The 24283-nt window shown below is 40.4% G+C and overlaps 1 long non-coding RNA gene across 1 annotated transcript; it reads left to right on the forward strand.

Moving 5' to 3' along the window:
* The first annotated feature begins 295 nt into the window (after positions 1-295).
* On the forward strand, positions 296-24283 carry LOC120096926 (uncharacterized). The gene is made up of 4 exons (XR_015639104.1): positions 296-383; positions 2970-3099; positions 18762-18982; positions 24060-24283. It is a non-coding gene; the product is annotated as an uncharacterized LOC120096926 (long non-coding RNA).

Here is a 24283-nt window from a genome sequence, read left to right on the forward strand (position 1 = left end):
TGCTTGCTTGAAAGTGGGTAAATCCTCTTCTAGTCCAGTCCTTTGAGATGGGAGGATACACACCTTTAATTTAAATCTTGAGGTAGAAAGACACAGGCCTTTAATCCTGGATCTTGAGTAAGAAGACACAACTTTAATCTTAAGCCACACCTTCTGCCAGAAGGCCATATAAGGATGTAGAAGGAAGTTCTTGCTCTTTGCCTGCTTCCCCTTGCCTTGATAGCCATCCACTCCTTCGCTGGCATTGGAGCCTACTTCAGGATTCCAGAATATATAGAAAGCCAGTTGAGACATCCAGACATCCAGCCTTGTGGATTGAGCAATGAGATTCTTGGACTTTTCATTTACAGCCAGCCATTGTCAAATTAGGTGGACTGCAGACTGTAAGTCATTCCAATAAACCCTCTTCATATGTGTGTATACATGTATTCATCTGTGCAAGTATATATAGAGAAAGAGAGAGATTCATTCTATAACTTCTGTTACTCTAAAGAACCCTGAATAATAGACATGTACTTGTGCAGACAAAGATAAGAGGAGGAGGTGTCTGGTGCTCTTTTCCTTTTCTTCTCTGTCTTACTGCACTGAGACAGGGTCTCTCATTGTAGGGAAGATTGCCATTTTGGCCAGGTTTCTGTCCTCCAGCACATTCCATTTCCTGAGTTATAGATTAGTTAGTTAACCCCAAGTGCATACCCTGTTGCTTCCTTTACCATATTCTTGATTTGCTAATATCAGAAAGTATCTAGCCGAGCACAACAAACTTGATCAACTATAGGTTCTAATTCAATTAGAATATAGACTCTAGGCTTTCTTATGCTTGAGAGCTGAGGACTACTTAGCAGCAGTTTTATTTAAGAGTTCTTTAAAAATGTACCCAATTAAATCATAAACGGAGTGGGCGTACAGGTGGGTCCTGGCTCCTTTATTTAGTACATAGGCATTTTGAGACGACTCATTAATGGCTGTGGGACTTGCCTCACCATAAACTGGGGTAAACAAAGCTGCTACCTGTGTTGGTATATGCTGCAAAGATGATTGCATGCATGAGTATAATTAAGAGCTAACTATGGTTTTCCCTGTTATGTGACATTCCTAACAAACACTAAAAGAAAAGCTTTTTATTTTCCTATTGATAAGACTTGGTAGAAACAATGTGTTGTAAGCCCCAGGAACCCCCTTTACTTGGAGAACACTGAGAGTGGAATGTCTACCATCTCATCTCTCAAACACACAACCTCTAATTCCAGGCACGCCCCTTGGCCAACCAAGGGACTTTCATATCTGAATTCTAATTTAACATTTGTTTAGATGGGTGCTTTTAGAGTACATTTAAAAAAAAAAATTCCACAGAACCTACCATTCCTCATTGCAAGAAACTGAATATTTTCAGGCTCTTGCCTGAAACAATACATCAGAAGATTAAGCATGTTTCTGATTAGATGCGAGCATCTTCAGGTACTGGTCAAAATGAAGAATTTGCATTTAAATGGAAAGATTAATGACTAGTACACAAAGCCCATATTTAATCACAATTTCTTTAACACACATAATTTATATTTTTATTCAGATCATCCACCTTAATTCAGTAATAAAAATGATAGGTGTAGTATTTTATAAAACAACTTTCGTGCCACCAATCATGCATCTCAGTTATAAATACTTCTGAGGCTGCTGCTTTCACACCGTTTCTTGGGAATGATCTAGATGTTGGTACAGTAATTCGGGTGTAACTATATATCAGAAGGTGTGAGTCTCACCTCATAGAAATAGCTCAAGCTGAAAGGAAAAAAATAATCACTTGGAAGTGACTTACTATGCAGGCCCGCTCATTTGCTCATTTCTGCTCAAATCTTGGCTAAGCATGAGTTGGTCTCTGCTCCAATTTTAAGCAGTCCTTAAAGAGGGTAAGCCCAGATTTCCCTCTTCAGGTGAATCTAGTAGTGAAAATACAAAGGAGATATATTTTCCTCCAAACTAAAATGCAAAGAAAAATTCTGGAAAAAAACAAAAAACCAATCTCATTCCTAGTAACCTTAGTCTACCCTCGTGGTGTGTTGTCCGTTGAAGGCCACAATGAATACGTTTTGGTCTAATGAGTTCAAGCCAAGAAGTATCTGACTTAAACTGGCTATAGTGGTTCATGGTTATAATTTGAGAACTCAAGAAACAGAGGTAGGAAGATTACAAGTTACAGTCCATTCTGGATTGCATAGTGAGTTCTATGTTATTCTGGACTATGTAGTGAGATCTTGTCTCAAAAAGCTAAAATCCAAACAATGAACAAACAAAAAAGTATGTCGCATTGTAAATGTCACAAACCATTTTGTTTTGTAAGCAACATCTACTCTCAATATTTATCCCATGTCCAAAGCAAAGCCCATGAATAGAGAGGACACTCAAATCTGGGACCACTTTCCTGACCTATACTGAGCCTATATAGGACTTACACAGAATAATAGCACTAAACAGCTTTGCCTTGGGAAAGATGCCTGAAAAAAGAGAAGATGTTCCCAGGCACTGAATGGTTTCTGTTCTCTGCCTGTGGCTTTGGGCTCAATGCTGAGCAAATTTAAAATTTGATTTGCATTAGTGAAGAACTGTAATGAAATGACAAATTTGAATTAAATAATCTTTCTCAGTAGGGAGCAGGCCATTACAAAGTCAGCAATGTAGACCTTGTCAGGCAATTCAAAGTTACTAGATGGCATTCATTCATTCTTGGGGGCCTGATCATTTATGATGCTGTTCAACCTCTTTCCTCCTCACCTCCCCCAGTTCTCCTTCACTTACATTCCTTTCCTTTCTCCACTCCTATCCAGAAGAAGCAAGAAAAAAATGCATTTAGTAAACAAGACAGTGATAAAATATGGAAAACTGGAAAGAATAACCAATTAGACCTTTTGTTCACTTCTTCTTACAGGCTCGATTTAATTCTAGAGTTTGACTTGATGTTTTAAAATTAACAGCTCTCCCTCAGTGGGCCTCTCCACGTCCTATTGATCCTTCTGACTGCTGGCCAGTAAATTTAGCTCTGCATCCTTCACCATTAAGAGGACAGAGGGAAATGCAGCTTTCCTCAGAAAAGCCTGGTACCTGGTAAGGAGACAATGTAATCTGTAAAGCACTTGTATAAACCTGAGATCTGGGTTCAATTCTCAGCAGTCACATAAAAGGTCAGGCAAGGCCATGCACCTCATAATCCTAGCACTGGGAAGGCAGGAGCCAAAAGAGCCCTGGGGTTTACTGACCAAGCAGCTTAGCCTAATTAGAAAGTTCTAGGTCAGTGAGAAACCTGGTCTTAAAAACCAAGATGTATGTTTCCTAAGGAAAGACACCCAGGGTTGAGCTCTAACCTCTACACATACACATACTCCATGCACATACTTACCCCCCCCACACACACACAAAATAATAAATCTATAATAAGGTAACTTTAAAATAATAAATAAAACTAAAAAATATCATATGAAGAAAGATATCATGCACTCAGAAAGATAGAAATTGCTTGTCCTCCCTCACATGTGGATCCTAACTTTTAATGTTTGCATGGATGCTAATCAGGGGACATATGGGTGGTTACAGACTACAGATAAAATGGGAGACTGACAGGGAGCAGAGGAGATATAAAAGAAGGGAGGGGGCAAAAGGCACTCAGGACATAAAAACCAGAGTGTACAGGAAGAGGTAAGAATGGGAGGGAGCAATAAACACAGATCTTTCATTTTTAAGAATTTCATGATGAAGCCTATTATTTTTGTTAATAATAACAACAGCTTACTAACTAAATGAGTAATGCTGAAGCCCTAACCAGCTTCAGACTACTCCCTGCAAAAGGAGATCTGACCAGAGCTGACCTACATAAAATACGACAGTAGCTAAGGTAAATCTTAACAATATACAGTGACTCTTGCTTCTAAAAATGGGATTCTACCTGGTTGAGAAGAAAAGAGAATTGAAGAATGAAGGTCTAATGGGCCTTCTGGTCTCAGCCAGTGGCTGTGTCAGGGCCATTCTGTTGTCCAATGATCCCCGATGTATAATAGAGAAAGACGTGGTCCAGTAGCTAATGAAACCAGAACAGTACAAAGAACACATATACCTTAATTTATAGGCCCTCTGTTGCTTCTGGATTCTTATCCAAAAGACCTTTTAATTAAGCTCCCTCAGGTGGGACGCGGTCCACATTTTCCCTATCACATGAGTAATATGAAAAGCCAAACAAGGTCTTTGTTTCTGGCTGGCACTCTGTTCACTAATCATCTTTCTCCTATTCTGCTCAGGCTTCCGCCAGAGTTCATCTTCATCAGCATTGCTGTGGTCCCTCTCATATTTCAAACAGCAATTGGAAAGCAGATATTTAATCAGAAAAGTTTGGGATTCATTTTTTCGGATACCCAATCTGTCTTTAGAGGCTTTCAGACAGACTAGACTGCTGTTGACTACAAAAGAAAAAAAAAAAAAAAAAAAAAACCAGAAATCTGTGTCCTTGAGAAATGCTGAAGTTGAAGTCCTGGAGGGAGATCACAGGCTTTAGAGCCAGGACAAGTTCCAGCTCAGTCATTCTTAACTGCCTGACCTTGGATGACTCATGTAATCCTGAACCTCAATTTTCTTGCCTGAGAAATGGAATTAGCTCTCCAAAGCGTGTTCTTGGAAGAATGCTATATGCTGAGGTCCCAAGACAACGGAGAAAAGGCATTCTTGGGTAAAGTCAGCTAAGAGGGGTTCTCTCATAAAAATAAAGTTGAGGCCCCAGAAACAGGGTATCTAGGGTTTAATCTTCAAAAATAAAGAAAAGGGATACCACTCTAACGAATGGGACAAACCTACCTGTGCTGTCACCCGACATTGTAGCCAAGATCAGAAATCCAGCCTCAGGAAAGTTGAAACTGCACAGTGTTGGCAGCCAGGACCTCATCCTGTCCTCTCTGCCCACCTATTGCTTCTTGGTGTTTATAAATTTATGTTATTCCCACTCTCCATGAGGCCACCGACTCAGTCCTCTCCACCTTAGCAGAACACAGCTTCACCAGATTCTAGGTATCAACATTTTGCGACTAGCTACATATAGACATATTCTCTACTAGCTGTTGAGAACAAGTCTAAATTTAGGAGAAGGTTTTTTGTCAGCCTGCACAGAATGTTATGTGGGATCAGTTTAATATGATGAGGATGCGGTATTGGGGCTTGTGGTGTGGAACAGCTGCTGAGAATTCATCAGTTTCATAACGAGGCCAGCTAAAGACAGACTTATGACTTGAAAAGACACGCTATACTTACTACAAAAGTTTTAGACACACACACACACACACACACACACACACACACACACATATTCGTAGCTTTTTATGTGAAGCGCCAATTGTGAGACTGTCAATGAATAGACTCAAAATGTCAACCAAGGAGAATGTTAGGGGAGAGCAGGAGCCGGAGGCATGTCTGACAGTTCTGTGTTTACAGAAGCCACAGGGCTCTTGCAAGAATCATTGGGTTGCTGTCCTGAAGTCAAATGAACAACCCTGAGACCGAGACAAGGACTCTAAGTCTGCGCCTTTTCCTCATCATTACGGGCTCATTTCGTGTCCTCTAGGCTCTTCCTTATTTATCCGGAATTCCTTTTATCAAAAATGATCCTACAATGGAACATGAACCCCCTGTTCCGATTTCAGCTAGTGAAGGGGACTCATGTGCTCCTCTAGGATCAATACAGCAGTCCCCAGGGTGTAGAGACATTTACACTAGAGCCTACACTAGAGCTCCCAGTTGTGGTTGCTTCTCAGACTTTCTTGACAAGCATCAAGACTTCAGAGGTGAAAAGCACAGCCCCTGAAGCAATGCTATGCCATCTCTGAGGTACCATGCTGTGAAGCTAGCTATGATTCTTCCTCCTGTGTTTCATTTGTCTTCCTCCTCCACGCCCCTTTCACCCTTTCTCTGAATTTCTCTTTGCTGTCTGTTTTCAAAACTCCTCATAACTGAGGACCAATAGGGACAGGCTCTCCAGTACTCACCAATGAGGGCAGTCAAGACAAGCTCAGTGTTACTTCTCAGGAACCATGATTTAAAAACAAACAAAACAAAAAACAAAATACCATCATCTCCAAAGGAATATATTCCTCTTCTCCAGAGGAAAAATACTTCCTGACTTTTGAATCCCTCAGAACTGAGGTTACAGAGGGACTGGCAAAAAATGGAATGAGATTAGTGAGCACTGGGGTGTCTATAAGTCCCCACTCACTGTTTATAGAGGATCAAGGCTCAAGTCTAGAAGGGCTTCAAGAGGGAGCCAATGTGTGATATATATTTTCTATATTTAAAGGGCCCACAGATAAGAATCTGCCTCTTGCTTGAGACATTGGTTAGGGGTGAGTTAAACAGATGTAACATGTTTCTTTGGCTTCCTTTTATTCCCAGAATATACAAAGGTAACTGGTTGTATGATTGTGCTGTGGGAGGAGTGGAGATGAGGCCTTCTAAGACTGCATGATAGGACAAAGGAACCCAGGAAACTTGACTGTGAGAATACAAGCAAAGCTTGGAAAAGCCCAAGGGCCTGGGGACAAGGGAAAATGATAGATACGGGGGTGGGGGTAGTGGTGGTGGTGGTGGATGACTCATGGCACAAGGGACATTGTATACTGCAGGTTTTTATCTCTAAATGTGTTGAAACCTGCTCCTCTGTGTGATAGCATTTGGAGGAGAGTCATTTGAGAGGGAATTAGATAATGCAGGAAGAGTACTTACTAATGGAACTCAAGCCATAGTAAAAGTTATTATACCCCTTCCCCATAGCAGAATGGGTCACCAAGTCCTTGGACACCAAGTCTGATGCTTTCACATGTCTAAAGACAAACTGAGTAACTCTCCTTTGCTCAGTTCTTACAGGTCATTTCTCATTCTCTTCCTCCTCCTCCTCCTCCTCCTCCCCCTCTTCCTCCTCCTCCTCCTCCTCCTCCTCCTCCTCATAACAACATCAACTTCCTCTTGGACTGCTATGACTCAGAACATTTTCATGGTTCCTTATATGGTAGGTGCCTAGACATAGTGGTTGGTTGATGGGCTGATGGACAGTGAAACCACATCTTAGAAGTGATTCATATCAACTCCTGCCTGTTTCCGTTGACCTGTGAATTTCTGCTTCTTGCCTGAAGGCTGACCTAGAATCCTAATGAGGGGAATTCAGGGTGATCTTGCTTCTCTGGTTCTCGATACTTTGCCTGGCTATTTATTGACCCTTTGTATCACAATTGACAATTTTTAGCCTTGACAAGAGACATGGATTGCCAACTTCGCTGATGTTTTTGTAATATATGTTCTTCTAAAATCCACGAGAAGCAAATCTTCGTTTCATAAAACATTAATTATGTACATCCATGAACCATATAAGCAACCGCTCTGTGGTATGTTCAGCCCATAAAGCTAAGGTGTTTAGGGGTCCATTCAATTTTAGAGACCAAATAAATGACGATAATTCCTATATGATATTCACATGACTTATAGATGGCTCTATGCCTAGGTTAATGAGGTTGTAGGATTTTAACCAACATGAATGTACCCAAACTGTTATGCTCTGTGTCATCATAGCTCTTCTGAGGACAATACCATGAGTCACCTTAGAAGGATAACAATTTAGTGTGTTTCCAATTGTCAAGGAAACCAATCCCCAGATAATCAAAAATATAGTAATAACAATAATAACAACAAAAACTCCTTCACTCGTCACTGTCGAGACCAGGAGTGCATTTGCACAATGCCCTGTTTCTCAACATTGTGATTTTTGCTTTCCCTTTTCTTCCTTGCCTGCCTAAGACCTCCTATTTGTGTCAGCCTTCCTTTGTACCTATTCCGGTGGTTCTACATTGTTTTTTCCTCTACCTCAAGATATCAATTCCCTCCTCCTTCTAGTCAGTATTGCAGAATCTGCTTTCACTGGAAGGGAAGGAACCAGCACAATAATATCTAAGGGAAGATTCAATTCTTTAACTCAGGGATTTGAACCTATAACACAAGGGGGTCAATTACAGAGCCTGTGTCAGGTACATGACACATGGACTTCAAATCTCTGTGTTACAGGGTTCCTGGGATTCTTCTTAAACTTAACTCTTTTCTAACACTATAAAATTGTGCATACCAGTATCTGTTAGAATTATTAAGAGTTTAACATATTGAGTATTCGCTGGGATTAAACTCCCGATCCTTATAAAACTTTGGCAAAGTAAGTTGTCTAACACTGTTTAAAAGATGAAAAGAATCTCTAAGAGACACTGTCACTTAAAAGCAGGGTTAGTGGGTAGGAAGCTGACATACAGACCCAAGTTGGTGTCTTTCACCCCAATTTCCTCATTCCCCCACAAATAAGTGACAAATGTCTTTCATTTATAACATAGAAAAAAAAACTATATTAGGCCCTCAGGAAGGCTGCAAATATCAGGAAATCCAATTGTTGTCAACAACTCTGCATATAGGAAATGCTAAATCAAGCTAAATTAAATCCAGCAGAGTTCTAGACAGTTAGCAAGCTTTTATTAACCCCCCGCTGTGTTGGACACCCAGCCGTGACTTGGGTTAAGCTTAATACCACTTAATTTATGAAAATGTTGTTATAATTATTCTGTTTCTAAAAGTTAGGCTCCCTGAAAAAGGAAGTGGATCGCACAATTAAAATATACATCCGTGATCTCAGTTCTCTTTCTGTTCAGCCCACACTTATGAATATCTAGTACTATAGATATATCTTGGGTGGAGGGTTTGCCTAAGGGGATGCTTATTCCTCTTCTCCTAAATTCCTCCAGCTCCAATGGATGCTTCTAGCTAATCTGCAAGTGGCATAGGAAAGACTACACTTTCAATCCAGACCTCTAAGAGACTTCCCTAAGCCACATCTTCACACAGATCTAAGGGGGACCCATTAGTGTTTCTTTTCACGTGGTAAAAGGATACGTCATTCTCTAACTTTAATTAATTATAGACAATTTGAAAAACACTATCAATAAAACAGAGTGTTGGGTACTAGTGGGAAAAGAAATGAGATGGAAAAAAAAATATATAGCTTGGCCCATTATTCATTTGTATCGATCTAGATGTTCAAGCCAATATATCACAATTTGACAAAAGGTTAAATATTAACAGAAGAATCATTAATCTAACAAAACAAATTAGCATAACAGTGGCTCTCCTGGTTGGTGTTCTGTGTAAGAGTCTGGATAGACTGTGGAACCCTTCAGTCTGAGGTTTATTACCAATCTTTACAGACCCAGACATGGCCAGATATCAAAGCAAAGAGGCTGCTTTGGTGGACAGCAGAGGTCTTACTGTAAGCATCCCCCACTTAAACATACATGCCTCTTAACAAGGAAGGACTCTGAGACAGAGTCTAGCCTGGTGCTTGGCACATCTTTTCAAATTATTTTTCAAATACTTCAATGTATGGTAGGACTTCAGCATAGCCCTTTCATCCTTGAATTTCAGATGCAGAGATGGCCTTTCGAGCTTTGTCTCCTGCTGTGAGCAGTCCCTTTGATGTTGGTCAGTGCTATCAGTTGACTCCTCTCTGACCAACAGGAGGATATTTTTCTGGATGTGAAACATGACTTTAAGTAGATTACAGGGAGTCAGAGGCCACACTCCAAACACCACCACCAGCTTTTATTCTTTTAAAAAATGGAGTGCGGGACAGTGATCTTACAAAGGGTAGGTTCCTAGTAAACTGCCCTGCCCGCATGGCCCTTCAGATGGCCTCTGAGTCTCAGAACACCAACACTTTCACTTTCCAGCATCACATTCTCAAGATATGGTAAGGTATCACTGACCTTTTCTCATTTAAAAAAAATTGTATTTGTTTGTTTGTTCACTTGAGATCGGGTCTCACTGTGTAGCCCAGCTTCGTTTTAGCCTTCTAAATACTGGGACCAAAGACCTGTGCCGCCATGACTAGCTAAAAGTATGATTTTCCTTATAGTACTAAAAACCAAGTTCCATATAGTAGTTCCCCTGAGAAGAGAAATATTTCCTTTTTCACTTTTAGTTTCTCCAGTTTTAGGTCAGTACCTTTTCCTTATGTTGGTTTTATTTTTATTCATTTTTTATAAATGTATATTGTCTTGCGTGTCTTTCTACCTTCCCTTCAGTCATGAACCTATGTGATCTAGACATGGGCTGTTTTCACCTGTATACCCACTACCACATCTATGTGCATGCTCTTATACATCCACTCGTGTGCCACCATGAGCCCACTCACCCATTTCTCTCCATTTGGCATCTGAGGAGTCAGGAGATGACTTGCTAGGTTTAGGGGAGAAGGAGAAGTGGAAGCCTAGAAGTGTTCAACATAAATTATTGAGTCAGTTACAAGCATAACTAGAAACTTTGATTAGAACTTTGAGAGTTCCTGTCATTTTTATTACTTTAGGATTATAAATTAAAAACCACCAGGATTATGAGTACTTTCAACAATTATAATATTTTAATAGCTTAAGTGGCAATTTGTGTTTCCCTAGGAATTAAAGAGCAATTGGAAATTTTGGTAAAATAAAGTAAGAAGACACTGATTTTTCCATGGCAGGATAGGGAAAGAGAAGATTGTTTTCCATAAAAATATTTCATTATAATCACCAAACCCATTTGTCTGAGAAAAGATAACACTTCCCTTTACACGTCATGCTGAGCAGCCCTGATCAATCCCAGAGACACTCTACTTTGTAAACACATTATATTTTTAATGATCGATGGATTTCATTTTATACCCTCCTTAAAATTAATGCCCTCGTCAAGCCTAATTGTCTCCTTCAAGTGGACAAGCAAACAAGTGCACATGCCAACGTCTAGAAGATACTATTTTGTTATTTGTACCATAAAAGTGGTAGGCATAGAGGCACCATTTCCAAGAGTGATCTGGCTATGTGAGTTTTCTAAAACCTCTCCTCCTCATGCTCAAATGATCTGAAAGAGTTCCATTCAGCAACATGGGATCCTTCTGAGCTTAAACGTGGCTCAGTAGCATTTAAACAACTCTTAAAAACTGCCTTCGTCCACAAAATTTTGGAAGCTACAGAACATGGTTTCCCTACCTTCCTCTTTCCAGGATCTGTGGTAGATATTTCCTTTAGAGTACTGAACATTCTGTGGTCTTTACTGATGCTCGTTAGTGTTACACACTCACTCATTCACTGTTCATTCACAGCGAATTGCATAGCACTTGAAATTCTCCAGGATAGCTAGAGACAGGAAACGTGCTAGCTTCATAATGCATCAAAAGACACCTTTTTGAAGTCAAAATTAAGAATTGAGATAGTGTTAACATTGGACGCGCATGGGTTCACAGACTGACAAAGAAGAGATTTAAAAATTCATTGAGAAATTTAAAGGGAGAAAATGGGGTCAATTCCAAGCCTTCTAGGAAAGAAAAGTTTTGTTGGAATCTGAGTGTGCTAGTAGTTACTTTCCGATCTCTAATCTATAAAGGCCCATTTTTGCTTGGCTTTTTACTCTGTGTGGCACTGGCCAACATCAAAGACTGATGAAATCTGAGAGTGGTATTAGATCTAACATCATTTCCAAGATGGGCTTTAAGCTGAGCGAGAGTGAGTTGGACAGGAAGGGAAATAGAAAGGAAGAAAACAGGTCTACAGATGGAATGTTTAGCCTTATAGGAAATCGAAATATTTTTCAATCTCTTTAGCGATCTCTGGTGTGGTTTAGGCTACTCTGAAATCATGCTGTTTCTTAGGATGGCATTAGATGAAAGGTATCACAGAGTGAGATGGATTGTAATTTATGTGTCCCAATTAGCATGAGGGATTTCCCGGAAGCAGCTCCACTCTCTGAGCTGGCTCCCTGCTTCCTTGGGCTTCACAAAACTGAGAACACAGTTCTGTTGGGTCAGCATCTCAGAAATGAGTTTCTGCATCATGCTTAGCTGCCTGATCCAAGGGCCTAGCTCAGAATACTAGTGACTGTTTCAGTGGTTTCACTCCTTGTCCTCATCAAAAACATCTTAAAACTACGATTGTAAGTTGATAAACAAAATCTTGGTAAAATGAGAGATGCAAAATATGATCAAAAGCAAAAATGTGTAGAAGAATTGAGAGTCGTCACGGGAAAGGATAAAGTTTAAAATATGGCATGTCTAGTAAGCCAAAAATTAAGATCCAATATAAATTCTCGGTAATATGCTTATGTAGCCACCCTATGTCATTTTTATATAGCTTTATGTTAGGTTAGAAACGAGAAAGACTGGACGGGCAAGATGGCTTGGAGGGTAAAGGTGTCTGTTCCTAAGCCTGATGACCTGAGTCCAAGTCATCGAAGACATCCTCTGCCTTCCACATGTGTGCTCTGACATGCACACTCATTAACATACGTATCACAAAGTAAATATGTAATTAAAATTAGTAATGTCTTCTCAGAAAGATTTCTTTAAAAAGGAAACAAAATTACTAACAGAAATAACCATCATAATTCCTAAACAACACTAGAACTAAAGCTCGCACTTCTTAATAGACATTTTGAAGTTATCACTTGGATGCATACCCTATTTTAAAGTATCATACTGGGTACTTCATGTGGTGGAGTCCTTAGACCTGCATCAGTGCTCAGATTTAACTATTGATTAAGCATCTTGTATAATTTGCTTAATTCAAGGTTAAGTGAGGATACAGTTCACTATGTCATAGGGTTGCTATGAAGTCTAGACATGACACATGTAAGGTTCTTATTACAGAGACAGAATAGGCTTCCCATAAATAATAGTTTTCTCTATCACTGTCATGAGCCAAACCCTCAAATCTTTTCTAGATTTTTGTCATGCAACCAAATTTTGAAATAATACCAGAAGTTTAAAGGTAGAACTGTCAATCCGTCTCCACGTTCTGCGTCTGCAAGTTTCACCCACCCACAGAGCAGACACACTTGGGAAATCCATTTTTATAATGAATGTGGACAGACTTTTCTGTTAACTGTTGCCTAAAATATACAATTTAAGAGCTATGTACATGTCATTTACATTGTACTAGGGATCATATGTGACCTGGAGAGGATACAAAAGGCATGGGGAACATGCCTAGGATATGTCCAATTTTATACTATATTATCTACAGGGCTGAAGAGTAAGGTGGGAAGCCACCCAATGAACACTGAGACTGATTGGATCTCCTGTAACTCATCTGCAATGGGAGATGTGCTCTTAGCTGGGATTGTGTCCTTCCTGTAAATATTTCCCCCCTACTGCATACCTTTTAAGGGCTGTATTTCTGGATATGAGGAAGCTTCTTATGTCCTGGGAATTTGTTGCAAACTGATAGCCACATCCAGAGGCTTGGTCACACTCAGTTAGATCCCATTTCCGAAGCTGATGTCTGCAATGTGCTATTTCAACTGGAGACACCTCGTGTTTTACTTTGGTCCTTCTGAACGTAACAGTCATTAAGCCTCATGCTTGAATACCCCAGATGCTTATAACAGTTTTAGTTCAACTTTGGGATTATAGGACTTATGCCCGTAATTTCCTACATTACACCCATGCACAGCAATGTATCACTGCTGTTCATTATTCATGAACGTACTTAAAATAGATTCAATTTTTTCTTTTGACCCCTGTGCTCTGATTTCCTGTTCACTATATGACCATGCCTGGTCTGTGTTATTAGATCACACAGCGGATCACTTAGTAGAATCTTTCCCCTTAGTCACAGAGGAGCTGCTCACAAGATACCCATGTTAATATTGGCCCACACACTGCTTGTCCCTTCTGTCATTTAAAGATGGTTTTCTAATAGATACTTTTAAAAATCAGAAAACAAAAAAGAAAAATTCACTCCAACCAAAACAACGACGACGACGACGATGACAACAGCACAACTCACAGGAAAACCGAGAGCGGAATTGTTACACACAGTCACTGTCTAGACACTGCATGCCGGAATACTTATTTTGGAGCCTATTAACTGGTTTCTCCAAATTCCAGTTCCTGTGAGTGGAACACACAAAATCTAGGTAGGAAAAGGTTCTTCATGTCCAGTGATACCAGCCGTTAAATGGTATACAGTAGGGGAAAATGTTTGCAGGAAGGAAACAGTCTCAGCCAATATCACATCTCCCGTTGCAGAAAAGTTGCAGAAAGGATGAGGTCCAAGCATCCTCCTCCTTCACAGGATGGCTCGCCATCTCACTCTGCCGCTCTGTCTCTTTGACGTTAAAGGCATGTTGTCAAGAAGTTTGATGAGACTTAACACATATGGTTTCCTTTACTAAACATTTATTTAAACATTTTACTGGAATGTCTCTAAATGTCAACTGACACTGAAAAATATGCCCTTCTCACTAAAAAAAAATTAATTTCAAGGAAAATTATAATTATATTTTTTTCAGATTTGCTCTGTTTCAGGAATTCTCTTTTTTCCGTGTTCAATCTTTTTTTTTTTAAACTCTTAACTTTAGTACTTGTCAATTTTGTATGATTTAGTTTTTTAAAATTCCTTTTCTTTTCCATCTTTTATTTTTCTGAAGAGCTTGCTTTCTGTTTTCAGATTCATTTACTCCTTCTAGTGTAGCTACTATTTCTAAAAAACACTGTGTTTTCTTTCTGCTTTGCAGACATTCGCATTTTCTTATGTTTTCTAGACTGTTTCAAAATAAAAGTCCCAATTTTGATGTGTATTTTAAATAATTTTTGCATGCTTTCATTCCCTGTAACCTTCTATTCTCATATTTTTATAAAAACTTTGTATAGGGTTAGACTAGTTATTTCTGGTTCCCTGACCCTAGATTTTTTTTTTTTTTTTTTTTTTTTTTTGGACTTTAACTAAGAAGCTTGATTCAAGAAATTGGTTTTTGTTGTTATTATTTAGTCTTCTTTTCTCCACAATACTTCTGTTTCTCTTGATTTCATGTAGCATTAGCAATAGAGAAGCCAGGTTTTAGGATCCCCCTTCACTGTTCATCTCCCCTCTGGACTAGCAAATATTACTGACTTCTCTCCCTGCCCTGTAGGACTTGGAAGGGCACCACTAATCCTTCCTACTACCATGACTGTTCAATTCCTTATGATTCCTTAAGGTCTCTGGACTACTTCCCTGTTAGGGGACATAGCTCAGCACTTGTGTAAGTTGTCATTTTTTATGTTGCTTGCCCAGTTCAGGTAAGGCCCGTTAACTCTACGAGATCGTCCTCTTCTCTGATTTGTGACTTACCCATTACTTTTTCCCCATCTTCTCTCATAGGTAGTGATTGATGGCTGTTTGCGGTGGCGCATTTAGATGTCCATATTCATTCCTTATAGCGTCCTGCTTTCTTTATCCCCTCCCCCATCTCTCCTTTCCTTCTCCTTTTCTCTCTTCTTTTTTCCTTCATTTCCTTCTTCTTTTCATTGGGATCAAACACAGTGATTGTGCAAATTAGTTAGGCAAGTGTCAGAACACAATCCAAAAATGGAGTTATGTGCAGTTTCTGAGTGCTTGTGACGAAAACAAGACGTGAGTCTTCTGACCTCAGTTTCTTCCAAAACATGGAATTGTTCTTGGGATGTGTCCGTCATAGGTGTAGTGGTTAGGAGTGACTTTACTTCAGATGCTTGTCCACCATGGGCGACTTGCCCATGTGATTGTCCATTTACTCATATGACTTCTCTTGACCCTCAGAGTAAAAATGTCCTTGTGTTCTGAATAAAGTTGACTACTGCATGAGACATTGGTCCACTTCCTTTCTCGACTCCATTCTTCCAGGTCCCACAGCCTCTAGAGCAGGAAACAGTCAAACACTCGTCCTCAGCTTTCTTCCAATTGTTTGGTCCCCACATCTTGGTTTTCCTAGGTTTCTCTTTCTCATCCTATGTGAAGATTCAGAGCCAGACTCATGGTCACTCTCTTATTTCCCAGATAGTCATTAATAGTTTTTTTTGTCCCCCCCCCTTTTTTTTTAAAAGATTTATTTATTTATTATATATGAGTACACTGTAGCTGTCTCCAGACACACCAGAAGAGGGCATCAGATCCCATTACAGATGGTTGTGAGCCACCATGTGGTTGCTGGGATTTGAACTCGGGACCTCTAGGAAGAGCAGTCAGTGCTCTTAACCACTGAGCCATCACTAATAGTTTTTAAAAGCAGGAACAGCTATTTGGTTTACTAGAACATGGGTCTGCCAAAGGACAAGAACACCTGAAAGAGGGAGCCTGTTTTTTTCGTCTAGACATAAGGACTCTGCGTTCCAGGGAAACAATGCCAGTTCCTGACTTTTAATGTTTTCAAAAACGATCTTTGGCAAACACAGGTGTGGATGTTTTAAGGAAGTTTTCATTATGCAGTGGTATTTACAATCGATTCCCTAGGCCTCTGTGTTGTTTCAACCCTATTTTCTTCCATGAACCTCAATCTGGTCGAGCACTTAGAATGCTGAGCTGGATCCCTGATGAGCCAAGGCCGCTCGCTGTGCTGTGGGCTGTGGTCGGTGAACTGCCAAACTGGGTGTATCTGCTGGCCTCATTTGTTCCCCACTCTGTGTCAGCAGGGGCGGGCTTTTCTTGAATGGGGAGCTTCTGGAGCTCTGTACAGGTGCAGGCAGGGTGAATCAAATCGGTTCCTAAAGGGGAAACTTAACGTCTAAACATTCCTTGATGTCTGTGGGAACTCCTTCCATGGCATGTGCATAGAGGTCAAACATTTGGCTTTCTTTCCATCATTTGGGTCCCCAGGATCTAAATCATGTTATAAGGACATCTCATTGGCCCAGAAAACAAATAAACAAAAAACCCAAAGAAACAAAGAAAATAAACACAAAATTCCACTCTCGGAGGGGATGGGGGGGTGGGGAATGGCTTGCCCTGCTGAGTTGGGGGAAGCAGAGAAGGGCAGAATTGAGCTAAACACACCTAGCTCATTTCCAAACAATAAGCTTTTTTTTGAAAAGTTTAAGACATTATTTACAGAGATTCCAAATGAACTATTTCTAATATGTAGAGCTATTATGTGAATGTATAGTTAATATAGATTGTTATATGTAGAGTTAGTATGTTAATATACAATTAATATACATAGTTGATATCTAGTTAATGTCAATACATACCTAATATATGTAGTTAATATATAGAGTTTGTGTGTTAATACACGTAGTTAATATGTACAGTTAGTATCTTAATCTATAATTAATATGTAGAGAGTTGCTAGTGCTTCCTATTTTTAGTAGTTCTGTGCAGTTATGTCATACAAATTCTTTCTAGCAGATTATAGTAGTTAGATACCAGTTCTAGGATTCAAGATTTCTCTTGTTTTCCTGAGGGTCTCCAAGCAGTGGCCCTATCTGAGCAACAGTATATGATATGTTTTTATCTTTTCATGTGCATGAGTCTGTCCATCCAGCTGGCCATGCAGACTCAAAGCTAATCAATAAGGAAGTGAACTTAATGGTATCAAAACACAAGGAAGGCAAAATTTTGTTCATTAAAAATGCTTTATGGAGATTATTAAATCTTGATGACTAATTTTTGGTCAGCTTGTCTAGGTAGGAAAGAAGAGTGAAAAGGGGGATCATAGAGTGAAACATTAGAACCATTTCTATATACAAATTTAGGTCTAACTCTTGTCTATTACAATGGAAGTGGATCTACTGGTCTACTGAAGAGCAAACCCCAAGCTGATCTGTATTCAAAGTTTCAAAAGAAAGGGCTGAGAATGTGGCTCAGTTGGTAGACTGATAGCTACCATGCAGGTGGGCACCTAATTCTAAGGAGATTGGCATGGTGGCATTGGCTATAATCCCAGCACTCTCAACACTAGGGAGGTGGAGGCAGGACCAAGTCAAGTCCTTAGCTATACAACAAAGTTTGAAAGTAGCCTAGGATACATGAGGCCCTGTCTCGAAATGAAAATAAAATGTTTTAGGTTGGGGTGAGGCCCTCAGAGAGCATGTACAAGTTCTACCTTTAATTCCCAGCACTGCATAAACAGGCATAGTACTGTGTACCTATAATGCCACACCTAAGAGGCTAAGATGGGTAGAGTGCCAAAAGTTTAAGTCTAGTCTGCGCTACAGCATAAGACCCTATTTTAAAACAAACAAACAACAGGTTAAAGAAAGGAGAAAATAATGTTGATCACTTCCACCCTGAGGCCACACCCAGATGAGCTGCCTTTTAGAATAAGATCCTAATCTAGAGCACCTCCCTCTTCAGCCAGGGAGCTCAGAGACAATGGAGCTGAGGGGGACCAGTTCACAGAAAAGCCAAGACACCAAGTTGTCAAAAGTTTTGCATCCTGCACGTACAGACTTCTAAATGGTTCTGGTTGGCTTTTATCTAGACCTCCCGATGACCCTTCTTCCTTATTTTAATTTCTGCAGAGTCCCAGATCTTCCCCAGCGTCTGCTCCGCTGCCAATCCAGCTCTTTCCTGATGGGGGGATGAGGCATGCCAAGGCACCATGATGAAGGGGGTCACTTAATTTCTGTTTGTAAAGCCAAATCTCCTGTGCTCCGTAATTACCAATCAATTTTACATAAATAGCAAAATGAAGTCCCATTATTCTCATTTACCACAAAATTAGAGGAATTAATTAAACATGGAAAAGGGGCCAATGCCTGCCAAATCACCACTTCGGAAAGATAGAAACAAATTCCACGCAGGCGGGAAGGAAACTGAGCGCCCTGTGTCCGGAGAGCGGGAAGGGATGTAACTGGAAGCAGACTGTGAGTGGAGCAAATATCTGACACCTACATAGCTCAGTGCTCCTGTCTCACTAAGATGACAAAGTAAACATAGTGTCCCCTACAGGCACGGCACAGGGCAGCATCATTCCCATCGTGATAACACCTGCGCACGGCTCCTTTCTGTTGTTTGAAGAAGGCGTAGCTTGTATTTGGTCTGGACAGATTGCTCAATTACTAAATTGCTTGCCTTGCAAACACGGAGACCTGACAACCTCCAATCCCAGGGCCCACAGACGGAAAGCCAGGCATGAAGATGTGCAGAGACACATCCAGAGGTGGAGCCAGGTAAGTCTCGGAGCTCACTAATGTCACCAAAGAACTCTGTGCCAGTGAAAGACTTGTCGGGGGAAAAAAAAAAGATGATCTGTGCCTGAAGAACACCTAAGGTTTCCCTTCTAGAAGATTCTTCTTTGATCTCATGTAGGCCTGCAAACACACCTGCACAGACTTGTACATCTGGACACACAACATGTACATGCAATCTCTCTCTCTCTCCCTCTCTCTCCCTCTCTCTCCCTCTCTCTCCCTCTCTCTCCCTCTCTCTCCCTCTCTCTCCCTCTCTCCCTCTCTCTCTCCCTCTCTCTCCCTCTCTTCTCCTCTCCTCTCCTCCCTTCCCTTCTTCTCTCTTCTTTCCTCTCCCTCCCTCTCCCCTCCTCTCCTTTTTCTCTCCCTCTCCCTATTCCCCTCCCTTTTCTTTCCCTCTCCTCCCTTCACCTCTTTCCCACCTTTTCCCCTTCTCTGTCCTCCATTCTTCCTTCTCCCTGCCCTCCCTTCTTCCCTCTCTTTTAATTTCCCACTTGCAATTCTTTAATAAAATGCTTCCTAATACTCATTGTCTGCGATTTAAGAATTTCATTCTACACATTTGTGAGACAAGAACACAAAGATCACTTGTACCAAAGATCTTTGTACTGTGTTTCTTTTAATTTAAAATAAAAAATGGCAATCTCAATCCAAATATTAGCCAGAGACAAGTCAGAGAAGAAGAGGGGGAGGAGGTGGAGGAAGAGGAGGAGGAAGAGGAGGAGGAGGAGGAGGAAGAAGAGGAGGGTAAAATGAAGAATTCACATTTATAAAATGTTTAATGCATTCTAAAATTATTTATAATGCACAGATGAGTTACATATACAAGACTTTCACTAAATTACTAAAACTACAGTGAGGAAGGAGACTATAAAGTTGTCAAGGAGACTGAGGGTGCAGGCTTGGGGTGGGATATCTCTGAGTACTAGCTAGGAGACCTTGAGCAATTCATTTGCTCTCCCTGCCCACACCTAGAGCCTGATGGTTCAGAGGACTGACTGAGATGGGCCCTGAAGGCCTGGGGACTTAGCACTAATCAGGTCCTAGGAGGGCTTGGTTATTTGGGGGCAACGACAATCTTTGCTATTATTTCCACTCTGTTACTATCTTCCAAGGATGCCTGAATTCCATCGTCCTTTTCTCTTTTGCCAGGGGGCAATTTAGCATTCGTGTTGGGGCAACTGTTAGGGTTGAAAGGAGAGGGTGATGGGCATGCCTCTCCCTGACACTGTGGGCTGAAGGCAAGGGATGATAGACCAAATCCTCTTGTCTTTTGCTTATCTTATTTTGATTTATTTGTGTATTCATTAACATGCAAGGTTTGGCAACACTGCAGTCCCTGGTAGAATCACAGTTTCTGGGATAAATGCAGAAGCTCTATTATTATCTTCAAGGGAACGGTGAAGTTCTAGCAACAAAATATTACACACATTGCAAAGAGAAGTTCTTATCATTATGCCTTGCTAGATGTATTCATCATCCCTGTGATAGAGATTCCAGAAGCCAACAGATTCAAACCCCTAGAGTTTCCAGGGCCAATATCTATGAGCTCCACACAGGTCCCCATCTTTGCCCATCAACTGATATGGTGAAGTAGAATAGGAAGGTAGGTCGGCAACTACAATTTACATATCCATCTGGGGGAAGGACGCAGTCACTATTAGATGAAATATCTGGATGGTTAGTTTTAATTGTGGGGCTAAGATGATGACATAATCATTTACTCTGTGGTATACATTTTTGTCATAATCACATCAAGAAACCTAAGAATGCTACCTTGAAGCTTATGGGTGGTTAGTAAAGTTAGTTGAATTTTTAACAAAGGGTTAGAAGTCTGTATATGCTTCCCACCAGGGCAGCCTTCTGCTGTCTTTGCTCTCTCTCTTCCTGTATCCATCTTTAGACAGAATTCCACCCACCTGCCCACCAGTTCCTTCAAAGTTCTCCCTCTGTGAACCAAATCACCTTTTCATCCAGTGCGAGAATACGCTTTTAGGACAGTGAGACTCCTGGCATGGGGAAACCAGAGGCAAATACACAAACCTCTTCTGTAGATTCTTGGTTGTAAGTAAAATTTCCTTTCTTTTAAAACATAGAGGGGGATCTTGTTTTAAATATTTAATCTCTTGAACACTTATTTTGGCATCTTGAAATTCCAAAACTATAGAAAATAAAAAATAAAAAAGGAAACCAACCAAACAACCAAAAACACCCATGCAGCTGACAAATATAGCGAACTCATGTGTTCTTTTTTGCAGATATACTTATCTTAAAATTTTATTTCTTGGGGTTGGGGATTTAGCTCAGTGGTAGAGCGCTTGCCTAGCAAGCGCAAGGCCCTGGGTTCGGTCCCCAGCTCCAGAAAAAAAAAAAAAGAAAAAAAGAAAAAATTTTATTTCTTGTCCATTCTATTATTTGTCTTTATAAGCCATTGGGAGTGGGTTGCAGCCTTCTCCCCTCTTTGTTATGATATCCTTCTGTGTATACTTTTTAAAAGTAAAGAGACTTTATTACATACCATGTCATTCAGGACAGGTAACTATGCTGGGTTGTTTTTGTTTACTCTTCAGTGTGTAGTTACAATGCCTTTTGGTAATTTACACTTTTCTAATGAAAAACATAGGAAAGCTTTTCTTCCATTTTATCTTCTTGTGATTTATTTTCTAAAACCCCAAAATATGACTGGAGCCCTTGTCTGCTCAGGGCATGATCTATTCCACTATCATCCATTCCTATCTCTTTTCATCAAGGGGGCATATCATTACTGTAAGAATGCTGTTCCCATGATAGCTCTCAGGATGGCAGCCTCCTAAGGACCAAGGTAGCATCATATCAGATGAGTACTTCCTGTTTATGTGTCTCCTGGCAGGATGACAAGGCAGCAACAGAAAGTTCCTAAGTTATTGAAGAAAGAGGAAAGGGAAGGGAAGCTAAGTGAGTCAGGAGATAAAACTATCAATTATCCAAAGACACTGGGACGGGGTTTCTGAAAACCAGTTCCTGTCCATTCCCCAGACCGTGACTGCCTCAATCCAGATTTCTGCTTTTGACCTTGGATAGCCCCACTAAAGGAAGACAGTTCTGGCTCCAGAACCTCAAGTAGCCCAAGGACAGGGATATATAATTCCCAGACCTAGGATATCCTACCCTAGTCACATCTGTTGCAGGTGTTAGCCCTGCCTCTTCTTGCAGGAGCCATCTTGATGGGAACATGCTGGTACCTTGCAGATTTCCCAGCATTGGGGACCTGTACAGACCACAGCCTTTTAGACCCTGGGCATGGGCTTTATTAGAACATTTTCATGCAGATACAAATGGAGGCATAGGTGAGCATCTGAATTAAAATTAGAATTGCTCAGATGACTGGGTCCCAAGGTTGTCATTGAGACAACCAGCGATGGCTTGTAGAATGAATGTATGATCCCCAAGTAAAGGCATGTGATGAGAGAGCTAGGGAGATGCTCAAGAGACAGTGTTGGGCTGTCTACACAAGGGCATGCGTAGTGTGGTTCTAATGCTAAGATCCTGTTCTCCAATTGGTTCTTGAACCACCAAAAAAGATGATAGCAGCCAATGAGCTGGGATAAATAGATGAGGCTTCCAGGTCTCCCCAGGCAAGCTAACAGACACAGAAGAGAGAGGAAAGAAGGTTTGTCTTTTGTTTGGCTTTATTTTGTTTGCCATACTTCATAAGGAGAAAAGCCAACTAGCCACATGAGATCTCAGGTGGAGCAGCCATATGGTACTTCTCTAGGTGGGAGGTTGGGGTGTTGACCTGGGACTGAAGGTGACTGAGCAACTGAAGCTAGAGCAGGTTGAGAGGAGATGAGCTAAGAGTATTGGGAAGGACATGCTAGCTTCCGTAGACTGGAGGCACCCATCAGTTGAGCCAAGAGGGCAGGTTGAAATTGAGCAATGTGTGTGTCTGTGTTTTTTAGCTGTAGATCCAATATTCTCTGGCCAGGGGCTGGTAGTGTAACCCATTCCCAGAGCTTAGGTGGGGTAGCAAAAGCTACATGTTACAGATGGCACTAAATGTAGGGAGAGAATCCATTATAAATTTAAGAAATTCTTGGATGGATTATACACACAAAGTGATATAAGTCTAGGAAGACGGGAGACTTAATTTCTCAGCTGAGCGGAGTGAGTCATGTGGCTCCAGCATAGGAAACCTGAACAAAGGAACACAGGGAAAGCCTTAGCTCAGAGATTCTGGGATTGCCTGCTATGAAAAGAGACAGGATGGCTGCTCTAAGCCAGAGAACCAGATAGTAAAACCTGCCTGCTTCCTACAAGTAGGTAACCAAATGGTAGATATTTTTTTTTTTAAATTGATTTTTAAGGATAGAAGTGAATACAGATTTTGCCAAAGTCACATGGGAATTTCTTCCTGTGGTTCAAAGCTGATACAAAGAGTTTAATATGAGAGCCAGAGAACCAGATGGCAATATCTGCCTGCTTCCTTCAAGCAGATAATCAACGGCTTTTAGGACAGTGAGATTCCTGGCATGGGGAAACCAGAGGCAAATGTACAAGCCCATTTTGTAGATTCTTGGATTGTAGGTAAATTTTCTTAAATAAAATCTTATTTAATGGTTTTTAAGGTAGAAAATAGTATAATGGCAATTGTTTAAATGTTCTTAAGAATACAGAAATATTAAGCTCAACAGAAGGGAGACGTTAGGGAGATTGAATATAAAAGTACTTTAGAAAAGATTTTTAAAAGTCTTGCTAGGAAAAATTTTCGAGATCTCTAAATATTGTCTACTCATGGGATTTCTGAGATTTCTTTGCCTGGTATGACAAATAGAGACTAGAAACAGGTTTATACGGTATGTAGACAGTTATTAAATAATTTAGGCTTTTATCTCATAAAGGTCGAAAAAAGAGACAACAGAAGCACTGTCTCATCGGTTAATGGTTAATGTTTTCTTAGATTGCTTTATTTGCCTTGAATTGTTTTATTTATCAAAGTGAGTGTCGTTTGGGGTTTGGTAGTTATATTAAAATCCCTCTCGGAGAGAGGTCAAGCTAAACGTTTAATGATTTCTGGTTACAGGACCAAGGACTTGTTATTTTGGAATAGAGGATCTATATCTGTGTTGACAGAAAAAAAGAAGAGGCTTTGGACCCCATCCAGAGTCATATGGATCAGATATGACAAGGGAAGAGCCCCTGAAGAACTAAAAAAATTCAAGAGAATCCAATAAAGATTCCTTGTGCTATCCTTCACATTGCATGAATAAAGACTTGTTACAATTGGTTATTAATAAAATTAACTCA

Source organism: Rattus norvegicus, chromosome 15 (assembly GCF_021556685.1).
Source record: "Rattus norvegicus strain SHRSP/BbbUtx chromosome 15, alternate assembly SHRSP_T2T, whole genome shotgun sequence".
Lineage (NCBI taxonomy): Eukaryota > Metazoa > Chordata > Mammalia > Rodentia > Muridae > Rattus > Rattus norvegicus.